Below are 10,247 nucleotides of genomic sequence, written 5' to 3' on the forward strand. Positions count from 1 at the left end.
TAAATTAATTTTGCATTTAACAAAGGCTAGTGAATTCCAGTTCCTTCTTAGAGAATAATGCTCTTGTAAGAGTGCCTCTAGTCCCAGGCATACACCAATCCTCCAGACCTTTATAGCACTCTAGCAGTCAACACAGAGTGAATGTGTGAGCCTGTGTGTAGAATGATAAAAGTGTAACAATTTGTCATAATTCAAGGTCTAACATATTCATAAAGTAGAACTGGAATAGAATTCCAACAAATCTTTCTGATTTCAAAGTCATTCTGTGAGCCCATGCTACACCGCCTTCTTTCATTAATATTTCTTCTACCCAATCATTTTCTGTCCTCTTCTCTTTAAACTCTTAATTTTAATTTTGTTTTTTAAGGGCACACAATTAATCCCAAGCTTAATAATATGTGAGATCTGCTCTCTAGCTCTCAGCCACATACCCCACAGCTCTGAAACAAACATACACACATGCACCCTTCTTTTTTTAAAAAAAAATGCCCTGAGTTTAATCCCTGGGACCTCATGGTCTAACCTGCCATTACCACTAGGTTTAATATAGCATATTGGTTGTGGGAAATGTACACTGGTGGAGGGATGGGTGCTGGATCATTGTATGACTGAAACCCAACTATGAACAGTTTTGTAATGGTCTATCTCATGGATATCTAATTTAAAACTTCTTTTAAAAAAGTAATGTGGAGTTGATGCCCAATTCAGTCAGCTTAATCAATGGATGAATAAATAGCAGTACACCTATATTAAAGAAACAAATCTTGGAGCTGGAGAAATAGCACAGTAGATAGGGCATTTGCCTTGCACGTGGCCAACCTGGGTTTGATTCCCAGCATCCCATATGGTCCCCTGAGCACCGCCAGGGGGACGGGTGATACTCACATGGCCTCACATGTGAAATGTCATGAGTTTAATCCTTAGGATTAAACTGGATTAAATGGGGATTTGAGTAAAATATCAAAAATCCATTTGATATATTATTGATATATTGATATATAACTGATATATATTATATATTGATATATAGATATATAATTGATATATAATATATTATATATAATACATATCAATATTAATATTGATATATTACTCAAATATCCATTAAACTGGATATTCCTGGGTGCAGAGCCAGGAGTAACCCCTGTGCATCGTCGGGTTTGACCCAAAAAGAAAAAAATAATCTTGTTTCTGTTCAGTATCTATTTTGGCTTTCCAGTATTTTCAAGACCTTTTCTTTCATGTTTTTAACCTGTTCTCTTTTCCTCTCCCCCTTTAAAAAATATACTGTATAATGAAAAGGGGTTCCTTTTCATTATACAGTAATCTTTCTTATCATCAAGTCTTTGGAATTTCACAAGTCTCTAGTATATTTTTTAGTTTTACATTCAAGTTTTCCTCTTTGCTAAGTACACTTATATAGAGATCTCTTTACAAGATGAGGAAGTCCATGTATTATTTTTCTTTCTGCATATTATTTAATTTATATGAAGTAAATCTTCCTTCTCACTTATCTTCAGGAATCTAGAAACTTTTCCCTTCCTCTGCATTTTTAGGGGTCACTTGCTCTCCAAAATTATGTAGAGTACCTTTATATATTCTTTGTAACTATCCATTAATCTAGAACTCACATAATCCAATACATAAGAGTTTGGGGCAAGGGAAACTGTCTTTGAGAAGGGTAACCATCTCCTAAGATTCTAAGCACGCAGACATGCATATTGATGCATGTTTACTCTTCAGACAAGAAACAGCATCACGGTGAGAATACTTTTGCCTCTCAGTGTACCTAAGAGTTATGTGAAGTTAGTGTACAAAAGTATCTGTTTGAGAAATGTTTAAGCTGCATTTCTCACTGAGTCCATTGTCTTCCTTTCATGAGCATCTATTTATAACGAATTATCTTGTTACCACAAAATAAGTCAATTACAAATAAAACTATTTTCATATGTAATATAATAATCTAGAGATATTATTTAGGTCTTTTAGTAGTTTCTGTTCCCTTGCTATTTACTAAATGTATGTACGTGGGAAGGAATAGATTTAGCATGCAATTTAGGGGTCAAAGCCTCCTACTCAATTCTCTAAAAATATCTCCATAATTCACTGCACTAACATTACTATATGCTACATTTAGAAAGTTCCAATTCCTTCTGCCTCTCCACTTCCTTGCTTATACTATCAGGTATATTTCCAACTGTTATGTCCCTCCATGCCTCTTATTTCATACCATCTGGAAACAGTGAAAAAGAAAAGTTAAAGTCTACACAGGACCTAGTAGCCTGCCAGATTTTCAAATTTATGTAGAAATTATCCTTAAATGATGTGGTTCTGGAGTCTTTTCAATCAAACTTATTTTCAAAATCTAGGTATTCTATTTAAATTACAGTAAGGTACTGGTCAAATTTACCACTTTCACTTTGTCTTCCATAAAATAAGAATATAAATGACTATCATTTTATATAAAGTACACTGAGTCAAAGTTGAAACTGCTCTTAACAACTACTAGAAACTCATCTCCTTCCATTTATTTGTACTTTTACAGTTCTGTATCTATGGTTTACTTCTGTTTTGGTTGCTCCAATTACACCCCCTTCCTTGTATACATGATGAATTTCAATTCTTTTTTAAGGAATAATACTCTTGTAAGAGTTTCTCTAATCCCAGGACCTCCATTCTCTCACAGAGTTAGAATTAAGCTGTGTACCTGGGTTGAATACTGCCTAACAAGGTGATAAATGCTATAATAGGACGCATATAATTGAATCTTCTTATGTCTGTTCCCTTCATTATATCATTAACTTCTAGAAGTATAGTTCTACTTATTTCACCTTGACCTTGTAGAGAATTTCTGAACATTCACATACATACAATTGTTCCACATAAATAATGTTTATTACTTCCCCAGTCCTAGTCTGGTTTCATTTAAAGCAACAAAAATGTCTTGTTTTTATGTTGCACATCATCTTTATATACATATAGATGTATATGCATTAAAAAATCAATAAAACAAAAAAGCATGCCTGTATATAAAAATGCATATATATACATATGTATGTGTATATACATATACAAAATATACATACATATATATGCAGGCTGTAGGCCCTGAGGAAACTCAAAGAAAACTTGGTAGACAAAGACCCAAAGGAAATTTTATATATATATATATATACATATATATACATATATGTGTGTGTATATATATGGGCTGGAGTGATAGCACAGCGGTAGGGCATTTGCCTTTCATGTGGCGACAGGTGTTTGATTCCTCCGCCCCTCTTAAAGAGTCCGGCAAGCTACTGAGAGTATAGAGCTTGCCCAGCAGAGCCTGGCAAGCTACCCCGGGCGTATTGGATATGCCAAAAACAGTAACAATAAGTCACAATGAGAGATGTTACTGGTGCCTGCTCAAACAAATCAGGATGATAGTGACAGTGACAGTGATATATATATATATATATATATATATATATATATATGCCTATGTGTGTTAGGAACCAAGCCTAACAATTAAAAGAAAGCATGGGCAAAGCACCCCAGGATCAAATAAGGGATATCAACAATGAGACCAATTACAGAGTGAATAAAATGGAAATTCTGAAGTTGAAAAGAATAACTGAAACAAACATTTCAGTACAGTAACTCATCAATAGATTTCAACTGGCAGAAAATTGGTGTGTTTGATGATTAATCAATAGAGAATATGCAATATAAAACCAGAGAAAAATGAAATGAACTACATGGGAAATAAACATGAATAAAAAATAAAAATGAACTAAGTAAACATATGAGAAGGTGCTCCACATCATATGTCACTAGGCAAATTTAAATTAAAATGACATACTACAATGCACACATTTAGATGGGAAATTCTGGAACACTGACAAGAGCACATGCTGGTGAGAATGTGGAAAAACACGCCCTCTCACACATTGCTGGTAGGGATGCCAAATGTTTCAAGCACTTTGAAAGATTATTTGGGTGCGTTCCTACAAAATTAAATATACTTGTGCCATATGATCTTGCAGTGGTGCTTCTTGGCAGTTATAAAAAGGAACTGAAGGCATACACACACAAACAAATGACCACATGTATGTTTCTAGGAGCTTTAGAATGGATAAGCAATGGCACATACAGTTGAAGGAGCGTTATTTTGTGTTAACAAGATATGAGTTATGACATGGAGCAGACTTAAATACTAACTGAAAGCAAAAGACAACATACTGCACCATTCTAGATATGTAAATTTCTATAGAAACAGTAGTGGGGAAAGGTAGGAGATGATGAATAGGCAGAACAGAATATTTTTATAGCAGTGCAAATACCTTAATAGTGATTCGACATTGATGATACATACCATTATATATTTGTTAAAAGCCATAGGATATGCAATATGAAGAGTTAACCATAATGTAATCTGGACATTTTGGGGTATTATGACTAATCAAGATCAATTCCTCAACTAATACAAAGGTAACACACTGGTGGAGGTGTTGATAATTGGGGAGATGACATGTGAAAAGAAATCAGTGTATTTGCTTTCCAATTTTATTATAAGCTTAAAATTTATCTAAAAATAACATTTTTTGGTAAAAAAATATTATAAAACTACTGGAACAAGACCAAATACATTATGCACATGTCAAAATGGAAGTTCTATAGTGGAGGATAAAAGAGAGAAGCAGAAAGAATATTTAAAAAAATTATGATGAAAATACTTTGAATTTCACAAAAACACACATATACAACACATACACACACGCACCAGAGAGAGAGAGAGAAAGAGAGAGAGAGAAAGAGAGATATTCAAAGATCTTTAGTAAAATAATTTTTAAAAAGACATACCAGAGTTAATCTGTCAAAAGTTAGAGAATTTTGAAAGCAGAGAGGGAGAAAAAATGACACCAAGCAAGAGAGACTAAGAACATTAGGAAATAATTTCTCATGAGAATATACAAAGGCTATGTTAGAGAGCTAAATTCAAATAACAAAAGAAGACTATTCAAGATTTCTATATCTAATAATACTAGCTTTCAAAACTATGGAAGAAATCAAGATATTCCAAATAAATAAACATTAAGAGACCCTCTCATGATTAAATCTTCTCTAACAGAAAAAAATATTAAAGAGCCACAGAGAGACTATTAGTAACACAAGTTCACACTTACAGAGTATAGTAGCAAAGGCAATTTATATATTGATAAATAAGAGACAGTAGAAATGCACATTAATTTTTGTAACTATCTGATCTAAAATATGACTACAGAAATGTTAATTAGAATATTGTGCTAATAGACACACAATTTATAAAGACTCAATTTGATAATAGCAAACAGAACAGGGAGGGAATATAATTACACAGAAGCAATTTTATATGATATACTACTAAAGTTAAATTGATATGAATCCAAACTATGTGCATTTTAAGACATTAATTTTAACTCTCACATCAATACTAAAACAGTTTTAAATAAAGAAAAAATAAACAATGAATATAAAATGTTATACTATCAAATATATATATAAAGAAAAAGGTGGCAAAGAAAGAAAACATATAAACATGTAGTAAATACAATGGTAGATAGACACAAACGTTAATGACCAATAATAAAACAAAAGGGAGCTACAGAAATAGTGTGGAGATATATGTAAAGCACTTGCCTGTCACGTGTCCATTCCCTGCACCACACGGTATCCTGACGCACTGTGAAGAGTGACTCTTGCAGCTGGAGCAATGGTACAGTGGGTAGAATGTTTGTCTTACACGCGGTGACCAGGGTGCTATCCCAGCCATCCCATATGGTCACCCAAGCACCACCAGGAGTAATTTCTGAGTGCAGAGCTAGGAGTAACCCCTGAGTTTCTCTTGCACACAGAGCCAGGACAATCTCTGAGCACTTTCCTCAAGTATCTTGAAATCACACTACCCTTGGGGCTGGATCAATAGCACAGCGGGTAGGGCATTTGCTCTTGCATGCGGCCAACCTGGGTTCGAGTCCCGGCATCCCATATGGTCCCCTGAGCACTGCCAGGGGTGATTTCTGAGTGCAGAGCCAGGAGTAACCCCTGTGAATTGTGAGGTGTGACTCCTCTCCCCCAAATAAAGAAATCACACTACCCCATAAAAAAATTAACCCTACCAAACATTATCAGGGTTTTTGTTTGTTTGTTTGTTGGGTCACACCCAGTGATGCATAGGGGTTACTCCAGGCTCTGCACTCAGGAATTACTTCTAGGGGTGCTCAGGGGACCATATGGGATGCTGGGAATGGAACCTGGGTCGGCCCCATGCAAGACATACAGCCTACCTGCTGTGCTATCACTCCAGTCCCAGGTTTTTTTTTTTTTAATTTTATTGAATAACCGTGAGATAGTTACAAGCTTTCATGTTTGGGTTATAATCACACAATGATCAAGTACCCATCCCTCCACCAGTGCACATTCCCCACCATCAATATCTCCGGTATACCCCTCCTTTCCCACCCTCCCCCTGCCTTGATGGCAGACAATATTCCCCATACTCTCTCTCTACTTTTGGGTGTTATTGCTTGCAACACAGACACTGAGAGGTCATCATCTTTGGTCCATTATCTACTTTTGGCACACATCTCTCATCCCGACTGATTCCTCCAGCCATCATTTTCTTAGTGATCCCTTCTCTATTCCATCTGCCTTCTCCCTTCCGCTCATGAAGCAGGCTTCCAGCTATGGGGCAATCTTCCTGGCCCTTGTATCTACTGTCCTTGGGTGTCAGCCTCATGTGATGTTATTCTATATGCCACAAATAAGTGCAGTCCTTCCATGTCTGTCCCTGTCTTTCTGACTCATTTCACTTAGCATGATAATCTCCATGTCTATCCATTTATAAGCAAATTTCATGATTTCATCTCTCCTAACAGCTGCATAATATTCCACTGTGTAGATGTACCAAAGTTTCTTTAAGCAGTCATCTGTTCTAGGGCATTTGGGTTGTTTCAAGATTTTGGCTATTGTGAACAGTGATGCAATGAACATATAGATGAAAATGTCATTTCTACTGTGCTTCTTTGCATCCTTGGGATATATTCCCAGTAGTGGTATTGTGGGGTCTTATGGAAGCTCAATTTCTAATTCTGGAAGGACTGTCCATATTTTTTAAGAGAAAAAAACATTCAAAGCACTGTCTGTAGGAGACATACTTTATAATCAAACATAGTTAAATTAGTAAATGGAAATGCATAAATTTTGATGCACCAAAACTAACTTAAGAAGAAATCAGAAAAATATGAATAGGTTTATTAAAAAAGATATGCAGGTCAAATTGTCAGTAAAAAAGAAAGGGTGGAGGGATATAGTTCAGCGGTCAGGAGGCGTACCTCATATGTGTGTGGTCCTGAGCAGACCGCATCACTGGGCCTGAGCATTCTACGTTCTGGCCACTTTGATCAAGCACTGCTGGCAGCAACCTCTTCCCCAAATACACCCAGAGCAGATGGCTTTACTTATACTGAACTTTGAATTTTTTGGCTGATTAATTATTAATTCCTCAATAGTATCAATGTTATTTCTACCAAACCTTCCAATAAAAATTAATAAAGCTTTTCTAACAAATAGCTCAAAAATTAGAAAAAAAAAGACATTTTCCAGCTCATCGCAGCATTTCCCTGATTTGAATGCCAGATAAAAATATCACTAGGAAACTTTAATATGTCACATAAATACTGACTATAAAACAGTCAACAAATACTACCTAAATAATTCCAGTGGCATTACAAAAAAGATTATACCCCATGGCCAGTTAAATTTATCTCAGAACTGCAAGCTTTGGCTCATATGTAAAATGAATTCATATCGTCATATAAATAGAAAGGAACAATAAGGAGCAAAATCACTCAACAAACTCAACATTATTGGGGGACAGAGAGATAGCACAGTGCGTAGGTTGCCTTCCTTGCATGCAACTCAAGTTCAGGCTCTAGTGCCCCACAGGGTTCTCTGAGCCCATCAGGACTAGGAGTAAGCCTTGATTACTGCTGGATGTGGCCCAAAAGCCGAGCAAGCAAAAAAAGATCCAAAAATTATTTCATGAGAAAAACACTAAATAAAACCTCAAACTCCCTTGAAATGATAAACAGTATCTACTATACCGTGACTCGTATACTGAAATGAGATAGAAGATTGCGAGTTTACTACTAACAGACTCAAAACTAGGGTAATTCTTCCAAACAAATCTACTCTATCCCCAATATAAGAATAAATTTGAAAGTATATATAGTGAAGAGAAAGTAGAATTATCTCTATTTGATGATGACATAATGTTGTATGCAGAAGGTTCTTAGGACATCACCTAATATATAGGAACAAACTAAAGAATTGCAAGATGAAATATACAAAAATAATTATCAGTGAAAAATCCAAGATTAAAATTAAGAAAAACATTTAAACTAACATTAGAAAGAATAGCTGTCACTGTCACTGCCCTGTTGCTCATAGATTTGCTCGAGTGGGCGCCAGTAATGTCTCCATTGTGAGACTTGTTGTTACTGTTTTTGGCATATCGAATATGCCCACAGGTAGCTTGCCAGGCTCTGCCATGAGAAAGAATAAAATACTCAAAAATACATTTTAAAAAGAATTGAAGACTCCCAGAAAACAAGAAAGCATTGTTAAAAGTCATTTAAAAAGACACAAATAGAAATGCATCTCATTTGTTTATGGATTTGTATATTTAAAATTCTGTTAAAATAGAAATACTTTTCAAATGGTTCTACAAATTGAATAAAATGTCTGTCAAAATCTCAGATAATGTTTTCAGAATTTGACAAGCTTGCTCAAAAAATTAAATGAAATGGCCAAAAGATCCTGAGTGGTACAATAATCTCGTAAAAGAAAAGCAGCTAATTCAACTAACTCCCTTATGGCACCCAGTGTACAAAGGTTGCAAATAGCAGCCTCCTGGATTATCTATGCAGCCTGCAGCTTAAATGGGTTGCCCCCTGATGCTTGGACACACTTCTTTGCAGTGAACATTCATATATTCCTTCTTGCTGTCCCTCATATTAGGCTCCAAAGGTATTCAGGAAACCTCTGAAAAGTCTTTGGGTTACCAGTAGATCCAATTCTCCAAGAAGTGGGGCTTTACTAAGTTTGTGGTGTGGGTGGGTTAAAAACATGGAAAAGATGTTTATTTCACAAAGGGACACAATTGTCCATTTGAGCTCAGGACGGATGGTGGCCATTGTATTAAGCTCTGGACAAATAGAGATCATTGCATTTCTAAGAGTCTTGGGGCAGCCCCTCATGAGTTCCTGCTTCACTCTCTACCCCACCCTACCTCATCCCACCCCAACCCTGTAAATTCTGCTTTAAAAGATAACATCAAAAGATAAAGCTAATGGACTCAGACCTCTCAATTTCAAAACTTTTTCCAAAGCCACAATGATCAAATCAACCTGATAAAATTAGAATACACACAGAGACTAATGATATAAATTAAAAGTTCAGAAATTAATCTTTATGTTTATAACGATTAATGTTTAATAGGATCCAAAACTTCAATGGTGATATCTGTCTTTTCAATAAGGAGTGCTGAAGATCTGGGTAACTTCAACCAAAAGAAAAAGTTGACATCCACCTAAAATAATATGCAAGTATTTACTCAAAATGTATAATATACTTAAGTTAAGAGACAAAATTATAGACATTTTTTTCCTTTTTTTGGGTCACACCCGGCGATGCACAGGGGTTACTCCTGGTTTCGCACTCAGGAATTACTCCTGGCGGTGCTCAGGGGACCATATGGAATGCTGGGAATTGAATCCGGGTTGGCCGAATGCAAGGCAAATGCCCTACTCGCTGTGCTGCTACTCCAGCCCCACTATAGACATTTTGAAAGAAAACATTAACCTGTATATTTAAGTATCAAGATTAGGCAATAATTTTCCATATATGACTGTAAGTCACAAAATAAATCATAAATAAATAAAATTTTGCATTTCAAAGGACAGTACAAGAAAGTGAAATGACAAGATAAAGGATGAGAGAAAATAGTGGCTGTCTACTACTGTCAAGGACTTATTTTGGAATACTTAACAAAAAGTCATGCAATTTAAGAGATTTTAAGATATGAAATGAGATAAATATCATAAACTGGAAAGGACAGGAAGATTTTTGATGCTCCTATAAATGTTAGAGAGATGTTATAATGACAGACCCATTTGGGGATCCTACAAATAATAAATGCAAAGTTATCATAAAACTCAGTT

At 35.5% G+C, this 10,247-nt stretch overlaps 1 pseudogene; it reads left to right on the forward strand.

Moving 5' to 3' along the window:
• The first annotated feature begins 8,873 nt into the window (after window positions 1-8,873).
• Window positions 8,874-8,997, forward strand: LOC129406890 (small nucleolar RNA SNORA70; annotated as a pseudogene).
• Window positions 8,998-10,247: the final 1,250 nt, after the last annotated feature.

The sequence above is a fragment of the Sorex araneus genome, chromosome 8, assembly GCF_027595985.1.
Source record: "Sorex araneus isolate mSorAra2 chromosome 8, mSorAra2.pri, whole genome shotgun sequence".
Classification (NCBI taxonomy): domain Eukaryota; kingdom Metazoa; phylum Chordata; class Mammalia; order Eulipotyphla; family Soricidae; genus Sorex; species Sorex araneus.